Source organism: Aquarana catesbeiana, linkage group LG04 (genome assembly GCF_042186555.1).
Source record: "Aquarana catesbeiana isolate 2022-GZ linkage group LG04, ASM4218655v1, whole genome shotgun sequence".
Taxonomy (NCBI): Eukaryota; Metazoa; Chordata; class Amphibia; order Anura; family Ranidae; genus Aquarana; species Aquarana catesbeiana.
Window position 1 is genome coordinate 607,398,250 of NC_133327.1, and position 27,708 is coordinate 607,425,957.

At 43.0% G+C, this 27,708-nt stretch overlaps 1 protein-coding gene and 1 pseudogene across 6 annotated transcripts in view; both read right to left on the reverse strand.

Annotated features, from left to right (window-relative positions):
- Positions 1-27,708, reverse strand: part of MACROD2 (mono-ADP ribosylhydrolase 2) — a 3,509,413-nt gene that overhangs the window by 830,354 nt on the left and 2,651,351 nt on the right. The gene's annotated exons all lie outside the window — the stretch shown is intronic.
- LOC141142024 (U4 spliceosomal RNA) lies at positions 24,068-24,132 on the reverse strand (annotated as a pseudogene).

Genomic DNA, 27,708 nt, shown 5'->3' on the forward strand with positions numbered 1-27,708 from the left:
TCTGAATTCCTCCGCCAATGGCATGCCTTGGGAGAGAACTAAACTGAGGTCTGCTCTGGGCCCTCTAAACACAAGCAACCAATTGCAACAGCTCTAAAAGCCCTAATTCCTTGTATGAAGCAACCGAAAATAAGGTAAGGTAAATATTATCCTCAGTGCAGTTCTTTCCTCAAACTTCTAGTCAGGGAGTACATAGTCTGTGCATAGTAATTCAAGTAATAGACTGCACAGCACTGGCTAGGGAAATCAGGAGGGAGTAATTGGAGTCATTGTCAAAGTAATGGTAGGAGGAGCAAGGGCGTTCAATGATAAAATAGAAGATTTGTGTGTTGTTTGAAATTGTCGTCACATATAGGTGTAGTCCCGGCCGGGTGGGTCCAGAAGATCCTGCAAAGGAACAGAGCCCTCCTATAAGCAGAAATTAATATCGCAACATTCTTTTTTTTAAGACTGGAGACAAAAAAGAGACAGCATGCATGCATTGTGAGGTGTGCTTCTACATTTATATTTACTGTTAGGGGTTTAATAACACTTTATGTACTTTAAGAAGTACATATTGGAAATCAAAGCAATAATCCAGTAGCAGCTATTTTCTATGCTTACAAATTAATACAATTTTATTAATATAGTATTACAATCATAACGTAATCAAGAATTTCACTTATGGTTTAACCTAAATGAAAATATAAGCAATAAAAATGACACTGATCTAATTTTACACATTAAAACATCAGCTGAGAGCTATAAATAGTAATAACATAACAAGGAATATAAAGCAAAGGAAGAAAAAAATAAGTTGTACCTGTTAATCTCTTGTTATTATTTTCCTGTAAACACGTTCAATTTACATTCCGCTACATGATTTTCATGTGAAGGAAATAAATCTTGCATGCTGCCTCGGTGATAGCAATTCTTTACTCATTAAGATATAAACAATGTAAAGCATATGGCAATATAAATAGTGACTTCATTTCAAAAGATTAAGGTGGACAGCTGGAGAAATAAACTTTCCTTTATATAAAAACGTCTTCCTTATATAGTGTAAAAGTGCAGTTTGCAAAGTGCAGTCCCCATTGAATCTATCACATACTGGATAAGATATAAATTCTGATTAGCTGCTACTTTGCTGTGCGTACTGATACTTGAATATTGATGCCATAATATTGTTGGAACAACGGTAGTCAACCTTTGATTCCCTGCTCATTGGAGACCCATAGGATTTACCTAGCCATACCCTTCTTTGTTGTTATCATCATCTTAAGCAAAGGTGAGGCAAAATTGCTTGTCTGAGAGGATCAAGAATGGTGAAAGGGCTATGGTAAGGTACAGAAGGTAATAAGTGGGCATGTCAGCTAAGGGGGAGTTATAGTGATATGAGATGTCCAGTCTTAAACAGAAGACACAGGAATAAAGTTCGGGAGCCTTGGTTCATCAGGGACCCAGATGTGTCAGGTTTTGTTTGACTTATCTGTATGTATCCTGCACCTTTTCTTCAACCTTGAAGAGATCCTGTACAATGAAAGCTGTGCCCAAAAAAGTCAAACAAGCAAATGAATAACTACCAGTATTGCCTGTATGCTCCCTGCAGATGGTCTTTTTTACTGACTTGCCATGCCCTTTTCTGCTCTGTGTGTCTGTCTGCCATCCTAGTACAGGATGAGACCAAAATTGAACTCTTTGGATGCCATAATACACATCATGTATGGAGGTCAAATGGCACTGCACATACCCCCAAAAACACCATACCAACGGTGAAATTTGGAGGTGGGATCCTTGCGGTGTGGGGCTGTTTTTCAGCATACGGTACTGGCAAACTTCATATCATTGAAGGAAGGGTGAATGAAAAAATGTACCAAGACACTCTTGATAAAATTCTGCTGCCATCTACCAGGATGATGAAGATGAAACGCGGGTGAACATTTCAGCAAGACAATGATCCCAAACACAAAGCCAAGGCAACTCAATAGGTTTCAAAGAAAGAAAATAAAGCTGCTAGAATGGCCCAGCCAATCACCTGACTTGAATCCAATAGAAAATCTATGGAAAGAACTAAAAATTTGAGTTCATAGAAGAGGCTCACGGAACCTTCATGCATGCGACCAACAAAGATTTTTGTACGAAGTATTAAATAAATTTCAGTTAGCTTTTTCAATACTTTTTCCCTGTGTTATTCCATTTTATTACACACGCATTTCTGAACTTATTTGTTTTGGTTTATTGTATGAAGGGATTGTATGGGTTGCTACCGATATGTGGTGAACATTTCACGTCAATAGCACCTTTAGAAATATATTTACCTAGAAAAATGGAGACGCATTCAATACTTATTTTACCCGCTGTATTAGGGGTGGCTGCTGCACACAGAAGGTTTTTTCCTTCATGCATTGAATGCATGAAGGTAAAAAACCTTGAGCCTTTACAACCACTTTAAGCCTCCACGAACCTCCAAGTAAACTGGGAGATCAAAATACATCAATCTCTCCCACCTAAGATTGTGGTCCAATATAAGAAGAGGCTCAGCAAAGTCAGCACCAAAATCAAAAACATGGTGTCTCTATGCTATGGCAGATCAAAAATATCTCCACATAACAAGAAATAAAACACCAAGAAAATGACTTCCTGTATCCTTCAAATATCAATGGAGCAACCCCTCTGCAGCCTTGAACAACTTGGGCTCCCTGGTCACTGTGGTGGTAATTACTAACTCCGCCACTAATTAACCAGCCCCAATAAACATATTCCAATACTGCAGGGGAGATGCAGGCAGACAAGACAATAGGGGTTAAAAGACAGTTGGGTTGATCAATACATCACAGGTTTCTCACCAAAAGTGAGTACACCCCTCACATTTTTGTAAATATTTTACCATATCTTTTTATATGACAACACTTAAGAAATGACATTTTGCTACAATGTAAAGTAGTGAGTGTACAGCTTGTATAACAGTGTAAATTTGCTGCCCCCCTCAAAATAACTAAACACACAGTCATTAATGTCTAAACCACTGGCAACAAAAGTGAGTACACCCCTAAGTGAAAATGTCCAAATTGGGCTCAATTAGCCATTTTTCCTCCCCGGTGTCATGTGACTTGTTAGTGTTACAAGGTCTCAGGTGTGAATGGGGAGCAGGTGTGTTAAATTTGGTGTTATCGCTCTCACAATCTCATACTGGTCACTGGAATTTCAACATGGCACTTGATGGCAAAGAACTCTCTGATGATCTGAAAAAAAGAATTGTTGCTCTACATAAAGATGGCCTAGGCTATAAGAAGATTGTCAAGACCCTGAAACTGAGCTGCAGCACGGTGGTCAATACCATACAGCGGTTTAACAGGACAGGTTCCACTCAGAACAGGCCTCGCCGTGTTTGACCAAAGAAGTTGTGTGCACATTCTCAGCGTCATATCCAGAGGTTGTCTTTTGGAATTAAACGTATGAGTGCTGCCAGCATTGCTGTAGAGATTGAAGGGGTGGGAGGTCAGCCTGTCAGTGCTCAGGCCATATGCCGCACACTGCATTAAATTGGTCTGCATGGCTGTCATCCCAGAATGAAGCCTCTTCTAAAGATGATGTACAAGAAAGCCCGCAAACAGTTTGCTGAAGAACTATGTCCCGTAGTCTGATGGGACCAAGATAAATATATTTGGTTCAGATAGTGTCAAGCTTGTGTGGTGGCAACCAGGTGAGGAGTACAAAGACAAGTGTGTCTTGCCTACAGTCAAGAATGGTGGTGGGAGTGTCATGGTTTGGGGCTGCCTGAGTGCTGCCATCACTGGGGTGCTACGGTTCATTGAGGGAACCATGAATGCCAGCATGTACTGTGACTTATTGAAGCAGAGCATGATCCCCTCCCTTCGGAGACTGGGCCTCAGAGCAGTATTCCAACATGATAACAACCCCAAACACACCTCCAAGAAGACCACTGCCTTGCTAAAGAAGCTGAGCATAAAGGTGATGGACTAGCCAAGCATGTCTCCAGGCCTAAACCCTATTAAGCATCCGTGGGGCATCCTCAAATGGAAAGTGGAGGAGCGCAAGGTCTCTAACATCCACCAGCTCCGTGATGTCATCATGGAGGAGTGGAAGAGGACTCCAGTGGCAACCTGTGAAGCTCTGATGAACTCCATGCTCAAGAGGGAATGGTGGCCACACAAAGTATTGACACTTTGGGCCCGATTTGGACATTTTCACTTAGGGGTGTACTCACTTTTGTTGCCAGCGGTTTAGAAATTAATGCCTTTGTGTTGAGTTATTTTAGGGGAAAAGCAAATGTACACTGTTATACAAGCTGTACACTCACTACTTTACATTGTAGCAAAGTGTTATTCCTTCAGTGTTGTCACATGAAAAGATATAATAAAATATGTACAAAAATGTAATGGGTGTACTCACTTTTGTGAGATACTATATATATATATATCTATATATATATCTATATATATAGATATATATCTATATATATATATCTATATATATATATATAGATATATATATTGTACATTGCCTTACTCATGATGTGGAAATATGAGGCCTACAATGTTTTTACCTTCAGCTTACATTCATGATAGGCATTATTAATAATTTGACTTACATTGAACTTTTGACATACAGTATGAATCTAAAGTTTCAGAACACTGCTTGATTGTTTTTCTGAGAATAGGGCTCATAAAAGAACAACATAACCCAGCTATGGAATTCTATGGCCACCTTGTAGTGGAATCTGTAAAATAGCCCTAAAGGGGTATGTGACAAATAACTCTGTGGGGGATGTCACTTCAAAGGGCTCAATAGAGGTGAAAATGGAACAGGAACTACTTGATCATAAATGACAGCTGGTGACTTAAAGCTGACCTATCTTCATAGGCGTGCGCACAGGGTGTGCCGGGTGTGTCCACGGCACACCCTAATCACCCCGTGCACATTAGTGTTATCGCTCTGTGTGGCAGCAGAAACAGGGGAAAGATTTCCCTCTTACCGGCTCTGCCATAAGAGAAGTGTTTATGCTCTTCTCTTTCACTGTGGGGGCAGGGAGATCAATGTGCCAGGGTCATATATATGTACACACCCACACACTCATATGTGTTTGAGCTTAAGAGTGCACACCCTAATGCAATAGGCTGCACACACCTATGCCTATCTTCCTAAGAGCCCTTTCACACTGGGGCGGTTTGCAGGCGTTATTGCGCTAAAAATAGTACCTGCAAACCGACCTAAAACTGCCGCTGCTGTTTCTCCAGTGTGAAAGCCCGAGAGCTTTCACACTGAAGTGGTGCGCTGGCAGGAGAGAAAAAAAATTCCTGCAAACAGCATCTTTGGAGCGGTGAAGGAGCGGTGTATTCACCGCTCCTGCCCATTGAAATCAATGGGGCAGCGTGGCTATACCGCGGCTATAGCGGCGCTATGCGAGTGGTTTTAACCCTTTTTCGGCAGCCAGCGGGGGTTAAAATCGCACCGTTAGCGGCCGAATACCGCTGCTAAAATGACGGTAAAGCAGCGCTAAGAATAGCGCTGTTTTACCGCCGACGCCCCCACAGCCCCAGTGTGAAAGGGGCCTAAGAGTGGTACCTGTTGACTGAATGTGGCAACGTTTTAAGATATATATATATATATATATATATATATATATATATATATATATATATATATATTGTCACACAAAAGCAAGACCCCCACTTTCTCTTTTGGGTCTCTGGCTGCACAATGGGAATGTAAGGAGGTCTGCGTAATGTATCACCATTATTCTTTGTTCCTTTTTTCTGTAACTTTCTTTCCTGTAGTTGTCTCTATGTATTGGTAACATTCTGTATTTACATTGTCACATCATTCTTTTTTTTTACTACTACTTACTTTGAATATCATTGTATTTGATTTGATTAATGGTCAGTTTCTTTTCTGTATGAATAAATTACTGTAGATCTTTATTTTTTTTTAGCACAGTTATTATCATTTGTTATTGACTTTATTGGTAACAGCCACATCAGCATTGGATACATTCTAATATAGACAAAAGGATGTAATCACTTATTATAGTTATCATCAAGCAACTAAGCGAGGAGGCATAATCACCAAAACACTCCCTCCTCCCCATCTGCACAAACTCACCTTTCCTCCCTTCCCCACCACACTGTTCAGCTGCTGGAAGACCACTCACACTGCTGAAGATGCTCTCCCTGCCCCCGTGTGGCAGCACTGGGCCAATCACCAAGCGCTAGCACTGTCACATAGGAAGAAGAGGATGGGAACGCATGCTAGTAATTAACAATGTATCAAGGGAATGACACAAACGTGAAAATGTTTTACTAGGCAGAAACACATTAAAGCAAACCTGTTGCTTTGCCCTCCAAGGGCAAAAAAATATTTGCTTTAAGGCATATTGTTAGTTCATCAATATCCTAATTAAAAGAGAAGCATGGGGTTTTTGAAGATTTATACTTACCTAGGTGGATGCAGCAGCGGTCTGATGATGCATCTGTCCCCTGCCGGCTCTAACACTGAGAACCGAGCGATCTAACACCAAAGATTACTCGGTTCTCACAGCTTCCTGAGCAGAGAGCTGCTGACTGTTAGTGACCAGCTCTCTGCTCTGCCTCCTCTTCACTCACTGGAGCTCTGAGCTGTGGAGAGTGCGGAGCGGCCTACTAAGCCTCTTAGCAGCTCACTAAAAGGCTGAGCTTGGTGGCGGTCCAGGCATGTGGGCAGATCCCGACTCTAGTGTCGCAAATTGCCCGAGCCTGGACCGGCTCTGTGAAAACAGGTCACAGGAATGCAGTACGAACTGCACTCCTGTGATCCACAGGAGAAGTACAGCCAAACAAGCTTTGGCCGCACTTCTCCTTTAATATGATTTTCCCAACTGAACCTAAAGCAATGCACAAAAGCAAAATTTCGCACTAATACTGCAAAGCCAATAACGTAAGTATAAACAACACAAAAGGATTACCAAAAATGATACAAACGCTAGAACAAATGCTGGTAATTCTAATATTATTGTATTTGTCCTCTCTGGGATGTTTTGGTTAAGGTAAATATAATGAAATATTCCATTCTCTCTTTGTGAACACCCACATCAATCAATACCACATAGCTGATTGTTGTTTGTGCCCGCTAGCATGCTCAAACAGGTGAAAATAACATGTGCTCACATCTATGGACTGGGATTATTGTCTATGCAGAAGAAAGAAAGAAAAAAAAAAAAAGCATTTGAGTAATTGATTTCATATTGTCTCTTCCTCTCCTTGTGGACATCATCTTTTGAGCTGGAGATACATTTATTACATCCGATAATAACCAATGCAAGCACCAGCCAGCAGATAAGATTAAGACTTGTAAATGAAGTGGAATATTTCTTGTAGCTCGAGATTTAAAATTAAGAAATAAATCAGATCCTGAAAACAGAGGGTACTGTAAGGCGGTGATTTCTCTGCCTAATATCCTCAGGAGCCCTTCATGTTTTTATGAAACATTGATTCCTCTCAATTTCACCTGTTGAGTGCTCTGCTTTTCCAAAATGCCAAATGTGCTGTCTTTCTGCTACAGCATCTGATTACTGGCATTCAATAAATGAACTGACATCTAATTACACAGGCCAAGAAAAGAACTTCTGCCGTGAGATTTCACAAACTAGACTCTTCATTAGAGATGACAGAAGCGGTGCCAATACGCACACTCATTATCTATATCAGATCTGACATATCTGTTCAAAAAAAAAAAAGAATCTCAGGTCCAAATATGTTCCTTTTAATGAACTGTTGGAGGGTTCAATTAATTCTAAACACTACAGCAATTTGATTTATTTACTTGAATTAAGCACAGGAGTTCAAACTATTTAGCTTATGGTTTTATGAGCGGTCAAATGATGCTGTCAATAAAAGAAAGATAAGGGATTCCTAAATTAGGGACACATTGATTCCCACTTGAGGCATGTGATCTGTGCTGGTGGGCGTCAGATCTAATTTGCCTGGGCTAGATCGGTCTCTGATAACAAGTGAAACTTCAAATTTTTCTGTATAGAATTATAATGGAGATTGCTCAAACTTTTAACACGTTCACAGAATTGTATAAGTGCTATTGACATAGTCTTGGTCCTGCCACTCAAACTGGTATCTTCAGATTTCCAGAATTTGCAGAAAATGTCAGCTGAGAGTTAATCCTCTATAAGGTGAGCAAGACATAACTTGAAACAGAACTAAAGTATCTTTTTTCTAATGCAAAAATTGTAAAATTGCACATTAAAAATAGTGCATGAGTACATAACGGTAAATCTTTTATCCAGGTTCTATATTATCCATACGTCATCTTACAGACTCTGTTACTCCTACTCAGCATTAGTAGGAGGTGATGAAGTCATCTGAGGGAAAATATACAGTATCTCACAAACGTGAGTACACCCCTCACATTTTTGTAAATATTTTATTATATCTTTTCATATGACAACACTGAAGAAATGACACTTTGCTACAATGTAAAGTAGTGAGTGTACAGCTTGTATAACAGTGTAAATTTGCTGTCCCCTCAAAATAACTCAACACACAGCCATTAATGTCTAAACCGCTGGCAACAAAAGTGAGTACACCCCTCAGTGAAAATGTCCAAATTGGGCCCAATAAGCTATTTCCCCTCCCCAGTGTCATGTGACTCGTTAGTGTCTCTGGTGTCAAAAGTCTCTGGTGTGAATGGGGAGCAGGTATGTTAGATTTGGTGTTATCGCTCTCACTCTCTCATACTGGTCACTGAAAGTTCAACATGACACCTCATGGCAAAGAACTCTCTGAGGATCTTAAAAAAAGAATTGTTGCTCTACATAAAGATGGCCTAGGCTATAAGAATACTGCCATGACCCTGAAACTGAGCTGCACCACGGTGGCCAAGACCATACAACAATTTAACAGGACAGGTTGAACTCAGAACAGGCCTCGCCATGGTCGACCAAAGAAGTTGAGTGCACATGCTCAGTGTCATATTTGGAGTTTGTCTCTGGGAAATAGATGTATGAGTTCTGCCAGCATTGCTGCAGAGATTGAAGGGGTGGGGGGTCAGCCTGTCAGTGCTCAGACCATACACCACACACGGCATCAAATTGGTCTGCATGGTTGTTGTCCCAGAAGGAAGCATTCTAAAGATGATGCAGAAGAAAGCCCGCAAACAGTTTGCTGAAGACAAGCAGACTAAGGACATGGATTACTGGAACCATGTCCTGTGGTCTGCTGAGACCAAGATAAATGTATTTGGTTCAGATGGTGTCAAGCGTGTGTGACGGCAACCAGGTGAGGAGTACAAAGACAAGTTTGTCTTGCCTACAGTCAAGAATGGTGGTGGGAGTGACATGGTCTGGGGCTGCATGAGTGCTGCCAGCACTGAGGAGCTACAGTTCATTGAGGGAACCATGAATGCCAACATGTCCTGTGACATACTGAAGCAGAGCATGATCCCCTCCTTTCGGAGACTGGGCAAGGGCAGTATTCCAACATGATAATGACCCCAAACACACCTCCAAGATGACCACTGCCTTGCTAAAGAAGCTGAAGGTAAAGGACATGGACTGGCCAAGCACGTCTCTAGACCTAAACTCTATTGAGCATCTGTGGGGCATCCTCAAATGGAAGGTGGAGGATTGCAAGGTCTCTCACAACCACCAGCTCCGTGATGTCATCATGGAGGAGTGGAAGAAGACTTCAGTGGCAACCTGTGAAGCTCTGGTGAACTCCATGCCCAAGAGGGTTAAGGCAGTGCTGGAAAATAATGGTGGTCACAAAAAATATTGACACTTTGGGCCCAATTTGGACATTTTCACTTAGGGGTGTACTCACTTCTGTTACCAGCGGTTTAGACATTAATGGCTGTGTGTTGAGTTATTTTGAGGGGACAGCAAATTGGCACTGTTATACAAGCTGTACACTCACTACTTTACATTGTAGCAAAGTGTTATTTCTTCAGTGTTGTCACATGAGAAGATATAATAAAATATGTACAAAAATGTGAGGGGTGTACACACAAATACAGTGCAGGCAGTCTAGTATATAGTCTAATATATATATATATAAACACACACAGCGCAGGCAGTGTAGTACATATATATATATATATATATATATATATATATATATATATATACGGTGCAAGGTACATAGTGCAGTGCAGAGTATCTAATACAGTGTATTGAAGTGGTTAAGGGGAACCCTATGACAGAATTAAGAAAAAAACAGCATGCGGTCCCCACCAAAATTCATACCAGGCCTTTTCGGTCTGGCATAGATTTTAAGGGGAACTCCATGCCAAAAAAAAATTGGCATGGGGTCCCCCCCAAATCCATACCAGACCCTTATCCGAGCAAGCAGCTTGGCAGGCCAGAAAGGGGGGGGGGCACGAGCGAGCCCCCCCTCCTCCTGAACCATACCAGGCCACATGCCCTCAACATAGGGAGGGTGCTTTGGGGTGCGCCCCAAAGCACCTTGTCCCCATGTTGATGGGGACAAGAGCCTCCTCCCGACAACCCTGGTGATTGGTTGTTGGGGTCTGCGGGTGGGGGGCTTATCGGAATTTGGAAGCCCCCTTTCACAAGGGGGCCCCCAGATCCTGGTCCCCCTATGTGAATGGGTATCGGGTACATTGTACCCCTACCCATTCACCAAAAAAGTGTAAAAAAAGTAAAAACCATGACAGTTTTTGACAATTCCTTTAATAAAAAAAAATTTAAAAATACAGAGTTCTGTGATGTCCATTCATCTTCAATCATGTCACCTGATGGACCCAAAAAAATAAAAAAAAGCTCTGCCTCGATGGGAGGCCTCCTGGCGACTGCTGTCTCTTGGCTGTGACAGTTGTTATATAGGCAAGGGCGGGGCCACCAGGCAACATAACCAAGTGACCACGCCCCTTCTGATGTCAGATAGGGCAGGGTCATCCGGTTACATGAGCGGGTGGCCCCCACCCTTGCCTATATAAGAGCTATATGGAAATTACAGACCAGTTAGCATAACATCAATAGTATGCAAGCTCTTGGAGGGGAGGATAAGGGACTATATACAAGATTTTAGTAATGAAAATGGTATCATTAGCAGTAATCAGCATTGATTCATGAATAAATTTTCTTGCCAAACCAATCTATTAACCTTCTATGAGGAAGTGAGTTGCCATCTAGATAAAGGAAGGCCCGTAGACGTGGTCTATCTGGATTTTGGAAAAGCATTTGACACAATTCCCCATAAATGTTTACTGTACAATATAAGGTCCGTTGGCATGGACTATAGGGTAAGTACATGGATTAAAACCTGGCTACAAGGGAGAGTTCAGAGGGTGGTGATAAATGGGGAATACTCTGAATGGTTAGGGGTGGGTAGTGGGGTCCCACAGGATTCTGTGCTGGGACCAATCCTATTTAATTTATTCATAAACAACCTGAAGGATGGGGTAAACAGTTCAATCTCTGTATTTGCGGATGATACTAAGATAAGCATGGCAATAACTTCTCTGCAGGATGTGGAAACCTTGCAAGATGTCATTACTTTGACATTTAATACTTGTGTTATGGCAGCAGCTAGCTGCCATAACCCCAGTATCATTTTTTACTATGAGCAATTCTGCGTCAGTGCCCCCCTCCCACCACTTCCTGGTCATTTCCAAGCTTACTGGAACTGTTGGTAAGCCTGGAAGTAATCCGATGCGGTAGTTTTCTGGGCAGGAAGTTAAGGGGAAGATGGCCCCCACTCCGCTCTATACCCTTAATGGACTAGAGCGACCTCTGACGTCACATCCGGTTCTCGGGCATAAACAAATGATTTTTTTTTTTTAAGTCAAAATCTTTTTTGCTTTTGCTTTTTAAGGCTAATGAGAGATCTGGGGTCTTTTTGACCCCAGAAGTCTCAATAAAGAGGACCTGTCATTTTTATTTCTATTACAAGGGATGTTTACATTCCTTGTAATAGGAATAAAAGTAATCAAAAAAATAGTAAATAAAGGGACAGTGTAAAAATAAAAAGCAAAATAAATAAGAAAAAAATAAAAATTTCTGTTTCAATATATTTTATTTTGTCAAAAGTGGATGAAAGGAATACATCACATGTTATAGATACAACGTGAGACATTTGTCTTGGGGTGACCAACACGGTCATGTGGAAAACATAGTAATCAATGATATAATTACAAAACATATCTGCATAAAACAAACATAACCTGTCAAGTGAATTGATCAGAATCCCCGGGTATCAAATATGGTCCCAGGAGCTTTATCCATCGAGAGGTGCAGAAGGGGAGAAATCTCCGCCACCCCAACTGGGCACAAGCTGTGGCGAAGCTTCCTACCCACTCAGCCTCCCCTCATCATGGATAATGAAGCTATTGATTTATCTTGTGTAAACAAAAAGAAGATGTAGAGGGTTAATAAAACTAGTTGTAGAACAGTAAGTGTATAAACTAGTCCAAAGTTTTCTGGACAAGGGAACAATTTTGAGACCTGTAAAGGAAGACTGCTCAGTAAAATACAAAAAGGGACACACTCATGGGATCACATGGTGTATATAACAGGGATTTAGTACAGCGACATGTCCGTAAGAATCTAGTTTGTAGTCAAAGTTGGGACCGGGAGCAGGGTAAATCCTGACCCCGGCCCCGGTCACAACCAGTCAATCAATGGCTGAGATCCAAGACTGACCTAGAGAGGTAGGTGATAGAAAAGAATACGAGAGGAAAGAAAAGGTAGGAAAAAGAAAGAAGGGGTAAACGATAGAAGAGGTGATTACGGGTCGACTGGGGGGAAAGAGAGAGCCTTAAGGAGACATTCAGGAGGAGATAATTAGAGGGTGACCCCCACAAAGGTAGCCCAGGGTTCCCAAATTCGTTCAAATTTGGCTGAGCGATCCAGGATTACACTTGCCATCTTCTCTTGGTTCATAATCCAAGAGATCTTTCTTTTGGCTAGAAGTGATGAAACCAATGTTTTTTTCCATGCATGAGCCAGGGTGAGTTTGGCACCTAAGATGATAAAGAATATAAGGCGTTGAGTAATCCTGGAGGCTTCTTTCACTGGGAAGTTAAGGAGCGCTATGAGGGGGGACATTTGGATAGGTATTGAGGTTAGCTTGCCAATCCAAGTGAAGATCTTGTGCCAATATGGTCGAATTCTGGGGCAAGTCCACCATATATGGAGCATATCGCCTTTAAGACCACATCCCCGAAAACATAGGGGAGATGCTGACGGGTACATGTGCGCCAGCTTTGAAGGGACCAGGTACCATCTAGTCAACACTTTTAAACTAGCTTCCATGAGGTTGGAGTTAAGGATACCTTTGTAGGATTGAAAAAAGTTCCTGTGCCACGTTTCCAATGTCCAGCGTTGGGAAAGATCAGATTCCCAAGCCTGCATGTAAGACGTCTTGGATTGCGCGGAGGACAGGGCTTTATAGATTACCGAGATGCCCCCCTCTGCTCACTGGCCTGACCACACCATACTTCATAGGGAGTTATTTGGGGCCCATTCGGGAGTGTTTTACACCTTTTATGTAAGAAGTTTGAGATTTGAGAGAATCTGAAGGATTCAGAGACAGGCATGTCTAGGTTACTAACACAGAATGCTTTGGAGAGTGGGCCAAGAGGTCTAAGGAAGTGCCCTATTCTGTATAACCCTTTGTCAAGCCACCATTTAAATGCTGATATGTCAAGGCCCGGAGGGAAGTCAGGATTTTGAAATAAGTGTTGCAATGGTTTTGTGGGGGAAGTCAGATGTTGGTTGCAACGTAGACTGTCCCAGAGTGCGAAGGAGTGTGAGAGGGTTGGGGAAAGTATGGAGGGTCTGAGTTTTCTATGGCTCCAGAGAAGGTAGTCTAGAGTGTGGAGAGGGACTGCCTGCCTTTCTATGTGAATCCAGTCAGGTTGTTCCCAGCGTGAGTATACCGCCGAGATCTGAGCTAGATGAGCAGCTTGCAAGTACCAAAGCAGATTTGGAAGTCCCATGCCTCCTTCAGTTCTAGATCTCAACAGGACTGCTTTGGGGAATCTGTGTCCCCCTCTACCCCAAATGTATTTGACGATTTTAGCTTGGAGTCGTTGTAGTCGAGTTTTGTCTACAGGAATCGGGAGGGCTCTAAAATAGTAGAGAATGCGGGGGAGTAGAGTCATCTTAATTGTGTTGATTCTACCCAGCCATGACAATGATAGCCTGGACCACCGGGAGAGGTCTTCCTCCAGTTTTTTGTAGAGAGGTGGGTAATTGGCTTGGTGTAGGAGTTCTATCCTGGGGGTCAGTTTGATCCCCAGGTATGAGATGGAGGAGTCATTCCAGGAGAACTGGACGCTCTCCCTGAGCCTGGTCAAGTGAGGTTCTGGGATGTTAATATTGAGTGCCTGTGATTTATCGTAATTAACTCTAAGGCCTGATGCCGCCCCGAATTCATCTAGGAGGCGACATACGTTGGGGAGTGACGTTATTGGGGAGGAAACAAGTAGTAAGATGTCATCCGCAAATAATGCGCATTTATGACACTTGGGGCCACTTTGAATGCCTTGAATATTCGGGTTGTTTCTGATGGCTATCGCCAAGGATTCAATTGCTATGGCAAAGATTAATGGGGATAGGGGGCAGCCCTGTCTGGTGCCTCTAGCTATGGGGAAGGATTCCGAGTAAAATCCCTGCAGACGCACCTGAGCCGAGGGGGTTGAATAAAGGGCATGCATGACATTAAGAAATGAATTCCCAAATCCCCACCTTTGAAGAGTTTTGAAGATATATGGCCATTGGACAGTATCAAAAGCTTTTTGGAGGTCTAGAGAGAGTAAACATCCCTGTCTAGAAGGGCCCCCTTTGCAGTTAGAATTGAGAAGAGATATTATATCAATCGCTTGTCTAGTTTGGTCAGGTCCCTGCCTCCCTGGGATGAAGCCCACTTGGTCTTTGTTAATGTATAATCTAATGAAGGAGGCCAGGTGGTCTGCAAGGATCTTAGTCAGAATCTTTAAGTCATTATTAATGAGAGATATTGGTCTATAGTTACTAACCGAGCTGGCATCTTTATCAGGTTTAGGGATGACCGTAATGTATGCCATGTTAAGTGAGGCATCTAGTGAAGTCCCCTGCCTTAGTGCGTAAAGAATCGGGCCATATAAGGGGCAAGAATGGAAGGGAACGATTTGTAATATGGTATGGAGAAACCATCTGGGCCAGGCGCAGAGTGAGATTTCAAGTGTTTAATAACTGCACATACTTCCTCAGCGGAGATAGGTGAGTCTAGTTTCTGGCGGTGTCTTTCTTCTAATTTGGGGATTTGTATGTTGTCTAGGAAGTGATCCACCGTCTCTGTAGTGGGACCGTTCTCACCACTATATAGGGATTTGTAAAAGGTCAGGAATTCCCCCATTATTCGTTTAGGGTTCTGGGACAGAGTGCCGCCTTGGATTTTGATCTTGGGAAGGGCTGGGGATTTAAATTTCGGGGACAGCCTGCCTGCAAGCATAGAACCAATTCTATCGCCTTGGCAATAGAATCAGGATCTATTCAATCGTAGCCATTTTTCGGCCCGTGTGGTCAGGGCGAGGTTCAATGCCGTGCGAGCTGCATCCAGCTTGCTGGTGGGAACAGCTCTTGGGTCGGCCTTGTGTTTTTTAATTAAGGTTGTATAATCCTTATCTAACTTCTCTATGTCAGCTTTGTTGGCTTTATTAATCTGAGAGGCAATTTGGATCAGATGACCTCTAATTACGGCCTTATGTGCTGCCCAAAGGCATGAAGGGCTAGTTTCTGGTTGGTCGTTTGTGGTGAAATATTTGCAGATATTGGTTTTGATTTCTTTGGTTCTAATCGGATCACTCAGGATGGACTCATTTAGTCTCCAAAGTCTGCCGGGTTTAGGGCCCAGCAGGCGCTGAATGGAAAGGATCACCAGTGAGTGGTCCGACCAGACTACATCTTTGATATATGCCCTGTTTGTTAGGGGAATAGAAGCAGAAGCGATGAGGATATGATCGATTCTTGTGAAGGATCCATGGGGGTTAGAGAAGTGTGTGAAGTCTCGTAGGGTGGGATTCACTTCCCTCCATATATCAACAAGACCATGTTGAAAGATTAGTTTGGCTATACGTAGACTCTGTTTAGTGGGTCTGGTGAGGCGTTTACCGGGGGGGGCGAGACTTGTCCAGGCCCTGGTCAAAGGCCGAATTAGAGTCGCCTCCAAATATCACTGTGCCCTCCAGCAGTGGTGTTAGTGTTATAAACAGGCGTTGAAAGAAGGCTAGTTGGCCTCTGTTGGGGGCATAGTACGAAATCAAAGAATACAGTTGGTCGTCTAATTAAACAGTTAACAAACAAATAAATGTGGACTTGGATATGTGATGGTGAACTGTGAATAAGGACAAAGGGTATATAGGAGGGGGAAGCGAAAAGGACTGATGGGGAAGGCGTACATTTGGTATGGCACCCCAAAACCTTGTGGATTGTATAAAAAAATTTCATCTGGATTAGACAGGCACCATAAGTACTTCCCTCAACTCCTGCCTAGAGGTAGTAATGGAGCATCCTAATGGGGCCAGTAAAAAAAAAAAAAAAAATTAAAAAATATAAAATATAAAAGAACATAAATAAAAAAAAAAAATCTTATTTAGTGTCCTCCCCAGTTTGAGAGGTACCCGAAACCGCCTCAGCCGAGGCGTGAGATCATCTAAACAGTGAATAGAAAACCTGTCACGGGAAGCTCAAGTGGGGGGGGCTCCGTCATCTCAGCCAGTAGCTGAGAGGAAAAGGAGACAAGGGAAAAAAAGGCGAGTCCTGGAGGATAAACGAGTTACGGAAGTCATGGAGGGATAGTTTCCTTAGGCTTCTTGGATCTGGCCTTCTCCCAAACTGGATTCAGGGGACTGGTGGGCATATGTCTTTTCGCAGAGTTTGGTTGAAGTCCCACCTGACAGGTATTAGGGTCTTGGTTGATGAGGCCCAGTTGTAGAAACAGTCGTTCTCCTTCCTGCAGGGATCCAAAGGTGTAAGCCTTGCCTTTGAAGATTAGTTTAAGTTGGAATGGGAAGAGCCACCAGTATTTAAATTCTCTGTCCATCAGGATTTGAAGTAGTGGCTTTAGGGCCCTCCTTTTTTGGATAGTGAGGGGGGATAAATCAGCAAAGATTTGCAGCTGATGACCCTGGAACACTATTTTAGGCATGGATCTTGATTTCCTCATGACCTCCTCCTTGACGGAGAAGAAGTACGGTTTCACCACAACATCACGGGGGAGTCCGTCCGCCCTAGGAGGTCTGAGAGCTCTATGAGCCCTATCCAGCTCCAGTCTGTGTTGAGGTGTATCAGGGAGTAATTCCTTAGGAAAGGATTGTATAGTTTCAGGAATATCCTTAAACGATTCAGGGAGCCCTCTGATTCTAAAGTTGTACCTCCGATTTCGGTTTTCGAGGTCATCAAGTTTGGCATTGGCAGTCTCTAATTGCTCCTGGAGGGTCTGTATACAGGTAGTGTTCTGGTTTGTTCTCAAAATGGTGGAATCGAGGTTGGACTCAATGAGGTCTATGCGGGTGCCTATATGCTGTAGGTCTGCTTTAATGTCATTTGTTATTTTCAGGGCTGTGTTGTGCAGGCCTCTGTCCAGTAGTTCAGCAAACTTGGCAAACATTTCTGCCACAGAGGTCGGTTGTAGTAGGCCTGAATCCCCGGGCTGTATTAGCTGGTGTGCCGGCGGAGGGCCTGCTTCCATGGGGGAGTACTCCAGTCCTGTCAGGGAGTGTTCTAGGAGAGATGCGGTGGATGCTGGGGAAGCTGGTTCCAGGGGAGAGTTACCTGTGAAGGAGTTTTGTTGTAGCAGGGAGGGGGATGCTGTGAGCTGGGCACAGGGAAGGCATGTAGCTGCAGAGCAGTGAGGAGCGGCCGCCATCTTAGCTGGGACAGAGCAGCTTCAAATGCGGGCTTTAAATTCCTCTTAACTGCTCCCGAGTACATCGGGAGAGTCCCTGAGTCTTCCGGTGTCCGTGGGGGGGTAATCCAGGCGCCGATCGCCGGTCAGAGTGCCGCTGTGGAGGCCCGGTCTGCTGAAGCGGGACGGAGCTCCCTGACTAAGCGTCCATGTCAGGAGCCGCCGCGCATGCGCCCCAAAAATAAAAATTTCAAGCTCCCCATCCTTCTGTGCTTTCCCGCAGAAGTGAACGCAAACGTATGTCACGCCCGCATATGTAAATGGTGTTCAAACCACACATTTGAGGTATCGTAACAATCGTTAGAGTGAGAGCAACAATTCTAGTGCAAGACCTCCTCTGTAACTCTAAACAGGTAATCTTTAAAAAAATTTAAAGCGTCGCCCATGGAGATTCTTAAGTATCGTAGTTTGGCGCCATGCTACGAGCGTGCACAATTTTACAGCATGACATGTTAGGTATCTATTTACTCGGCGTAACATTATCTTTCACATTATATAAAAAAATTGGGGTAACTATTGTGGGGTTTTTTTTAATTCATTAGTGTATTTTTTTTCCCCTAAAAAAATTGCGTTTGAAAGACCATTGTGCGAATACAGTGTGACATAAAATATTGCAATAATAGCCATTTTATTCTCTAGGGTCTCTGCTAAATATATATATATATATATATATATATATATATATATATATATATATAATATTTGGGGGCTCTAAGTAATTTTCTAGCAAAAAATACTAATTTAAACAAAACTAATTTGAACAAAAAGTTCCAGAAAAGGCCTGGTCAGACTATCATAGGATACAGGGGTGCCATCTCTACATACTCAGTCTGCTGATTGCAAAGTGAGAAGTAACTGGAGACTGATGAGGTCAGGTTGCTGTACAGGGTATTACAAGAGCCTCATACCAAACCAAATTTGGATACTTACACTAACTGAATGTAAGAAAAATAAATGTAAAGATTTAATAATAAATACAAGGCTGAATTAATTTGTGTATTTTACAGTATATCTGCTAACCAAGCACATTCAGAAACAGTGTGAATAACTTAGTTGCTAGAAAGGCTGTCTTGCAAATAGTCCTATTACTTATGTAAACGGTGCATTTTACAGGGTTGGGTTTACTATTTGGCACTGTAGGGATATGCCTATGGGCATCAGACGCAAACAGCTGATTTTCCCTGTACAATTCTTGATACATATTTTTCATATGAAACTAAAATTCAAACAATTGTGGGGCTTGTAAAACAAGAGTGGCAAGGCATTGGGGTGTTTCCACGAGCGCAAAAGGTTGTGTGCCTACATGCTCCAGTGATGCAAGCTCGTCCTTTGTAAATTGGCCACAACAACACATGTGCAGAACAGAAAAATTTGTTTTGGATAGATTTGTTATGTTGCTAATTTTGTTTCCTTGATTCGTTTTGGAATTTGTTTAGTTTAATTTCACGTAATTTAGTTTTGTTTATTTGTTTTCTAACAAATTCCACATTTTTTTAACTGATTGGAATTCTGATCGGTCGAAAAATGATCGATCGATTCAAATTCTGTGTGAAGAATAGCTGGCTGTTAAGGAGCGGGTCAGGAAGCTGGCCGCCACATCCTTAACAACTGATGACATGCCCTGGTCCTTGATGTCACAAGGGGGAGAGGTCACCCGCTGACGTCATCAGGTGACACCGCCCCTTAGCTATTTAATAACTGTCAGACGGAGGAGCAGGCAGTCAGTGGGAGCCTTCAACGAGGCAGAGGTTTTGGGGTTTTTTTGGGTCCGGTGGTGGCAGTGGGTGTCATGATTGACGATGAATCGACTTTGGGGAACATTATTTTTTTTCTTTAATAAGGGAATTGTCAAAAACTTAAATCTATTCAAAATGAAAGTTAAGGTAGGAAAAAAAATAATTGATGCCTGTGTATTTATTGAGAACAGTGATCAATGATTGATTGCATTTAATTTATAAAAAGGTGAAACCTGAAAATGGGTGGTAGGTAGGAGGGTAGATGATGCAGGGTGTGTGCTAATAAGATCAGCTGGTCAGCTCCTTCCTGTGTCATGATTAGGGATGAGCCGAACACCCCCCTGTTCGGTTCGCACCAGAACATGCGAACAGGAAAAAAGTTCGTTCGAACATGCGAACACCGTTAAAGTCTATGGGACACGAACATGAATAATCAAAAGTGCTAATTTTAAAGGCTTATATGCGAGTTATTGTCATAAAAAGTGTTTGGGGACCTGGGTCCTGCCCCAGGGGACATGGATCAATGCAAAAAAAAGTTTTAAAAACGGCCGTTTTTTCAGGAGCAGTGATTTTAATAATGCTTAAAGTCAAACAATAAAAGTGTAATATCCCTTTAAATTTCGTACCTGGGGGGTGTCTATAGTATGCCTGTAAAGGGGCGCATGTTTCCTGTGTTTAGAACAGTCTGACAGCAAAATGACATTTTGAAGGAAAAAACTCATTTAAAACTACCCGCGGCTATTGCATTGCCGACAATACACATAGAAGTTCATTGATAAAAACGGCATGGGAATTCCCCAAAGGGGAACCCCGAACCAAAATTAAAAAAAAAAAATGACGTGGGAGTCCTCCTAAATTCCATACCAGGCCCTTCAGGTCTGGTATGGATATTAAGGGGAACCCCGGCCAAAATTAAAAAAAAAAAAATGACGTGGGGTTCCCCCTAAATTCCATACCAGACCCTTCAGGTCTGGTATGGATTTTAAGGGGAACCCCGCGCCAAAAAAAAAAAAAAAAAACGGCGTGGGGTCCCCCCAAAAATCCATACCAGACCCTTATCCGAGCACACAACCTGGCAGGCCGCAGGAAAAGAGGGGGGGACGAGAGTGCGGCCCCCCCTCCCTCCTGAACCGTACCAGGCCACATGCCCTCAACATTGGGAGGGTGCTTTGGGGTAGCCCCCCAAAACACCTTGTCCCCATGTTGATGAGGACAAGGGCCTCATCCCCACAACCCTGGCCGGTGGTTGTGGGGGTCTGCGGGCGGGGGGCTTATCGGAATCTGGAAGCCCCCTTTAACAAGGTGACCCCCAGATCCTGGCCCCCCCCTGTGTGAAATGGTAAGGGGGTACATAAGTACCCCTACCATTTCACGGAAAAAGTGTCAAAAATGTTAAAAATGACAAGAGACAGTTTTTGACAATTCCTTTATTTAAATGCTTCTTCTTTCTTCTATCTTCCTTCATCTTCTGGTTCTTCTGGTTCTTCTGGCTCTTCTGGTTCTTCCTCCGGCGTTCTCGTCCAGCATCTCCTCCGCGGCGTCTTCTATCTTCTTCTCCTCGGGCCGCTCCGCACCCATGGCATGGGGGGGAGGCTCCCGCTCTTCTCTTCTTCTTTTCTTCTCTTCTTCTCTTCTTCATTTTCTTCTCCGGGCCGCTCCGCAATCCATGCTGGCATGGAGGGAGGCTCCCGCTGTGTGACGGCGCTCCTCGTCTGACAGTTCTTAAATAACGGGGGGCGGGGCCACCCGGTGACCCCGCCCCCTCTGACGCACGGTGACTTGACGGGACTTCCCTGTGGCATTCCCCGTGACGTCACAGGGAAGTCCCGTCAAGTCACCGTGCGTCAGAAGGGGGCGGGGTCACCGGGTGGCCCCCACCCGTTATTTAAGAACTGTCAGAGGAGGAGCGCCGTCACACAGCGGGAGCCTCCCTCCATGCCAGCATGGATTGCGGAGCGGCCCGGAGAAGAAAATGAAGAAGAGAAGAAGAGAAGAAAAGAAGAAGAGAAGAGCGGGAGCCTCCCCCCCATGCCATGGGTGCGGAGCGGCCCGAGGAGAAGAAGATAGAAGACGCCGCGGAGGAGATGCTGGACGAGAACGCCGGAGGAAGAACCAGAAGAGCCAGAAGAACCAGAAGAACCAGAAGATGAAGGAAGATAGAAGAAAGAAGAAGCATTTAAATAAAGGAATTGTCAAAAACTGTCTCTTGTCATTTTTAACATTTTTGACACTTTTTTCATGAAATGGTAGGGGTACTTATGTACCCCCTTACCATTTCACACAGGGGGGGGCCGGGATCTGGGGGTCACCTTGTTAAAGGGGGCTTCCAGATTCCGATAAGCCCCCCGCCCGCAGACCCCCACAACCACCGGCCAGGGTTGTGGGGATGAGGCCCTTGTCCTCATCAACATGGGGACAAGGTGTTTTGGGGGGCTACCCCAAAGCACCCTCCCAATGTTGAGGGCATGTGGCCTGGTACGGGTCAGGAGGGAGGGGGGGCCGCACTCTCGTCCCCCCCTCTTTTCCTGCGGCCTGCCAGGTTGCGTGCTCGGATAAGGGTCTGGTATGGATTTTTGGGGGGACCCCACGCCGTTTTTTTTTTTATTTTTGGCGCGGGGTTCCCCTTAAAATCCATACCAGACCTGAAGGGTCTGGTATGGAATTTAGGGGGAACCCCACGTCATTTTTTTTTTAAAATTTTGGCCGGGGTTCCCCTTAATATCCATACCAGACCTGAAGGGCCTGGTATGGAATTTAGGGGGACTCCCACGTCATTTTTTTTTTTTAATTTTGGTTCGGGGTTCCCCTTTGGGGAATTCCCATGCCGTTTTTATCAATGAACTTCTATGTGTATTGTCGGCAATGCAATAGCCACGGGTAGTTTTAAATGAGTTTTTTCCTTCAAAATGTCATTTTGCTGTCAGACTGTTCTAAACACAGGAAACATGCGCCCCTTTACAGGCACACTATAGACACCCCCCAGGTACGAAATTTAAAGGGATATTACACTTTTATTGATTGACTTTAAGCATTATTAAAATCACTGCTCCTGAAAAAACGGCCGTTTTTAAAACTTTTTTTTGCATTGATCCATGTCCCCTGGGGCAGGACCCAGGTCCCCAAACACTTTTTATGACAATAACTTGCATATTAGCCTTTAAAATTAGCACTTTTGATTTCTCCCATAGACTTTTAAAGGGTGTTCTGCGGCATTCGAATTTGCCGCGAACACCCCAAATTGTTCGCTGTTCGGTGAACTTGCGAACAGCCAATTTTTCTATCGAAAAGCCAGTGGCGTGCAAAACACACCTCAAAAACTTCCACCCGGTGCCAAAAAAAAGTGCCCACACATAGAGAGTGAAACACAAAAACGTGCAACGGGTGTACAGAGTCCTCCACTAGGGAAGGACCTTACCCTGATCCCCCGGGGCGTTAGGCTCCAGACAGGGACTGAGGTACTCAGACAAAGGGTCCATCCGGCTGAAACCAGGCGGACCCCCACAACTGGAAGGACTGCCGAAGCAGACCAACCCAAGTACAGTGGGGCTCTCCCGAAGAGAGACCCCTCAAAGGAGAGGGCAAACCAAGCCAAAAGGCCTATGTCCACCCTCTCCCAAGACTTTCAGAGTAGGCCCGAGGACCCACACCCTACTCGCCACACAGTGACAAAACGTGTATACAAAGACAACCAAAAAAAAGACAAAAAGGTGACAAACAGGGGTAAAAGAAAGAGTGGGGAAGATAGTGAGATGGGAGAGTGAAAGTGGCCATTGTGCTATACAATGGCCGGCCCTCCGGCCAGGCATAAAAATTTCCCCTGGTCCTGGCCAAAAGGCCCGGCCCAAGAGGCAGGTGCGAAAAACGTGTGTTGTGGTGAAGTGACCATGGTGCCATAAAATCAAGTGCTTTCACACCGTGACTATACGGCACCCCTGAACTGCCACTTCAGGGGCACATTCACCACTGGCTTTTCGAAAAAGCCCTGACCACCCAGCCCAGACCACAACAGACCCCACCACAGACAGGAAGGATATGGAGATCAGGAAGCCGGAAAGAGCCCTTTACCATCAGGCTCTGCCGTCGCTCCCATCACTCCTCCTAATTACATTCGGGAAGTACTTGCCACTCCCTCCCCCCCTTGCAAGGCAGGAGTAAGCGTTCTCTCCCAAATAACTGTCTGGAGCTAGATCCGCCCCAATCCAGGCCAGAAGGCCAGGGTCCCGACCCTCTGGTTCAGACCCCGTGGTTCTCCATCCCCATCAGAAGGCTTCCCTTTCGGCTACAAACCGCTCCAGGTCATCTTCACTCCAGCAGGTTTTGCATAGCAACCGCAATCCCATCTCTATTTCGCCATAGATCAGGGACGGAAGCAAGCGCCATCTCCTGGAAACTGATAAGAATAGATACTACACTTGATCTTCGCCAAAAGGCCGAGAAGCAATTAGCAATAATCACGCCTCAGTTGAACCTCATTGGCTATGATACTGCCACTGCGCAAAGCACAGATGAGTTCACACATGAGTTCGACTCGAACTCGAAGCTCATCCCTAGTCATGATCTATAGTCTTGTCCAGGAAGAAAGGCAGAAGTAATGGAGAAGTGTTTTCAAACAGCCACGAGGGCAGTGAGGTAAGCAGGTGTAGAATAAATTGAAAGTGTTTGTGCTGACTTTGCAGGCTAATTAAGTTATAGTTATTTATATAAAATGTGTAGTTTACCACTGCCATCTAGTGGCCAAAGTCTGTAGCAGCTTTAGCTCCAGTTATGTAAATTTCTCAAACAGGAAGTGACCTTTGGTTTAGGAAGTTCTTCAACCATTTTAGATTGTCATTCTACATGGATGCAGCATGTCTGTTTCTCTCTCAAGGGGCTTGAGACATCATCACCTGTAAGTGCCTTTCTGTTGTGTCATCTGTCATTTATGCTAGATTAGTTATTCTATGTGTACTGATATCTTGTTATTGTATTGTATTGCAGTTTCAAAAAAATAAAAATAAATATAAAAGAAGTAAAATAAAGTTGGATTACTTCAGTAGACAAATCAAGCATTGGGCTTCCATTTACAGGGGGTCCCCGGGTTACAAACAAGTTAGGGACTGTAAGTTTGTTCTTAAGTTGAATCTGTTTGTAAGTCGGAACAGGTACATTTTTTAAGTGTAGCTCCAGCCAAAAAAAACTATTTTTAAGCTTTTTGGATAGCATAGGGAAGGGGTATCACCCCTGTAATATTTGTATTGCTGTGTGTGCCCCTGTTTATAAGATTTCACCTCACTTTCTGTCCCAATGACAATTGGATTTTGAAAATTTTGGGTTGTTGTGGAAACAAGTCTTGGTGATAAAGCATCAGTGGAGGTACCTTTTCCCCATAATAACTCTTACAGGAGTGAATTTCCCTTCCTAGGGGTAGATTTCCTCTCACTTCCTGTTGTCTCCCACCGTTTGTAAGTAGGAGTCGTTTGTAAGTCGGATGTTTGTAACTAGGGGACCCCCTGTACTGGAGTCTCTGACAAGTGTTTAGCTGTCCGTTTAGAACCACACATAGACAGTGTTTTAAGATTGGAACAGTATTGATATATCTGCAAAAGAAGTACATTAATACTATACTGGTACATAAGGGAGCTAGAATTAAAAAAAAATTAAAAAAGGTGAACTTAGCCTTTAAGCTATCAAGGCTTCTGCACCTACCCATTTCTCTTACTCACATTTGCATGGCTATTTAAAGCCAAGATGTGCTTGGGACGCAGGTGAGTGCCTACAAGAGCTTTTATCCTCTTTGTGCTGTAGTACCACTATCTTTTCTCTGACATACACAGAACTTCTTTTATCATGTTCTCCTCTCAAAATGCCAAGAAATACTGTTTTACTATACAATGCATGACATGAACCTTCTTCATTAGCTGTATAAATTTCCAGTAATTGATGCTCTCTTGGTTTCATTGAAATGCCATTGTTTCATTCATAGAAGCAAGTTAACTGGAAGATACAGTAATAACTGTTATAAGGCTATTTCATGATTATATAATATATATTGAAAACCCCACTGCATATTATAGAGACATTGGCGTTCACAATGGAGTTCACACTCTCTTAGATTTAATTTACCAGGTTTCAGGAACTACAGCATATACTGTATACTGCAAATGTAACCATAAGTACTCTTCCTCTGCTTCTCTATATACACAAATAACCTTAAGTTACTTGCCATTGAGCAAGGTTTTTATATGGTGCCCCCGCCCAAACACATATCATTACACTGTCAACTTCATTTAATTTGGAGATGTACGTTGTGTGCATTTTGATAATAAAACACTGCATTTAGACAAAAAAGTATAAATGCATTTAAAACAGAATACAATAAAAATCAAAATTTTGATTATGTATAAGACATACATGTATGTATAAGACATATGTATGTATGTTTATGTATAGGACATAAAGGAAACTTCATGAAAATGAGCTGCATTTCGGTGGTTTATTTATAAATGTTTTCATCCAAGATTCACAAAACTTTTACCCAAGATTCAAACAATTTTAAAATCAAATTAAATTGGAAAAACTGTGTAAATTCTGTCTGAAAGTTGTGAATTTTGGGTGAAAAAGGTGATTGTAAATGATCACCTTGTAAAACAGATGATTCCATACAAAACTAGAAATAAAAGGCAAAACATTTGTGTAGAGATATAAAAAGACATTATAAATACTTTTTTCCCCCTTTTTTATAAGTGATCACATTCCCTCTGTTCTCAGCTGCATAAGAGATGGGGGGAGGAGAAGAAACAGTACACCGAGCTTCCCAGTGAATGACTGTGCAGCAGGGGCGTGTCAGGACAAGTCTGATCATTGGAGAGCATGCTGAGTTCCCAGCATAGCTAGAGAACTGAACACATTGTGCTTGCCTGTTTGGTGTGGTCAGTTTTTAATAGGAACGCAGAGGGACTGTCAGAAAAAATAAGGATTTCACATAAAGGAAGCAATACAAAGAGAACAGGATACTTTTTCATACAAGTACATGGTACAGCAGGCACATATCAGGAATATGAAATGTTGGGGTAACAAACTCTTTAAGTAAAAGACCCCTTAGGCATTTTGACATTTGTAATATTTGAGCACCTTAGACAAAAAGTTTACTTCAATGGAAATTATAGAATAATAGAAATGTTTAGGTGATCATTGCTGAACGTATTAAAATACTAGTTGCCAAGCTGTTAAGTTGATCCATTGGCTCAAATACTTTCTGAATAACAAACCTGGAACAATTACACATAAACTTCCGAGTTTAAGTCATAATAGATCTTTGGGACCTATGGCACAATGAACCTAAATGTTGTAGGTCATTTTGTATTATGTTATTCTAGATTGTATACATTATGTAATAAATGTGTAGCTACTCCAACCCCTGAAGAAGATTTAGGCCCCTTTCACGCGATCGGACCGTTCAGGTCTGCCTGTCAGTTTTGACGGCGGACCTGAACGGGTGATCTCATGTCCAGTGAGCAGAGAGGGACCTGTCATCCGCCGGCTCAGATCTCTGTTGAGCCGGCGGACCGAGGTGGGCTCCGTGGAAACGGAGTCCGCCTCGTGTGAAAGGGGCCTAATATTGAAATGTGTCTGGTATGTCACATGGATTTACCTGTCACCAGTGGCAATAATTGAAATTGTTATTGGATCCCATGTGGGAATTTGGAGTAGATAGGTGATGTCTATATTTTGATGAGCATCATACTATGTACATCAGGTCAGCCATTTCATTTTAACTACATGGTTTTTATATGAATTTTTTTTTTTTATAAAAATATACGTTTTATAAATTTTGGCCTATTTTTTTTTTTTTTTTATTTGGCCTAAATTTGTGTGCCTTAAAATCCCCAATCATAATTTTTTTATAAACCTGGAATAAGTATGCAGCTAGCAGGGTTGCCAACCACCAGTAAATTTACTGACCGTTTGTAAAAATCAGTGATTTTTTTACAACTGCCAGTAAATATCAGGGGCTGATAATTTCACGCTGTGTTGACTTTTTAAGTGTAAATCAAGCAAATTACTTTGTTATAGGTATTGTCAGTGTTTCCATATCATGT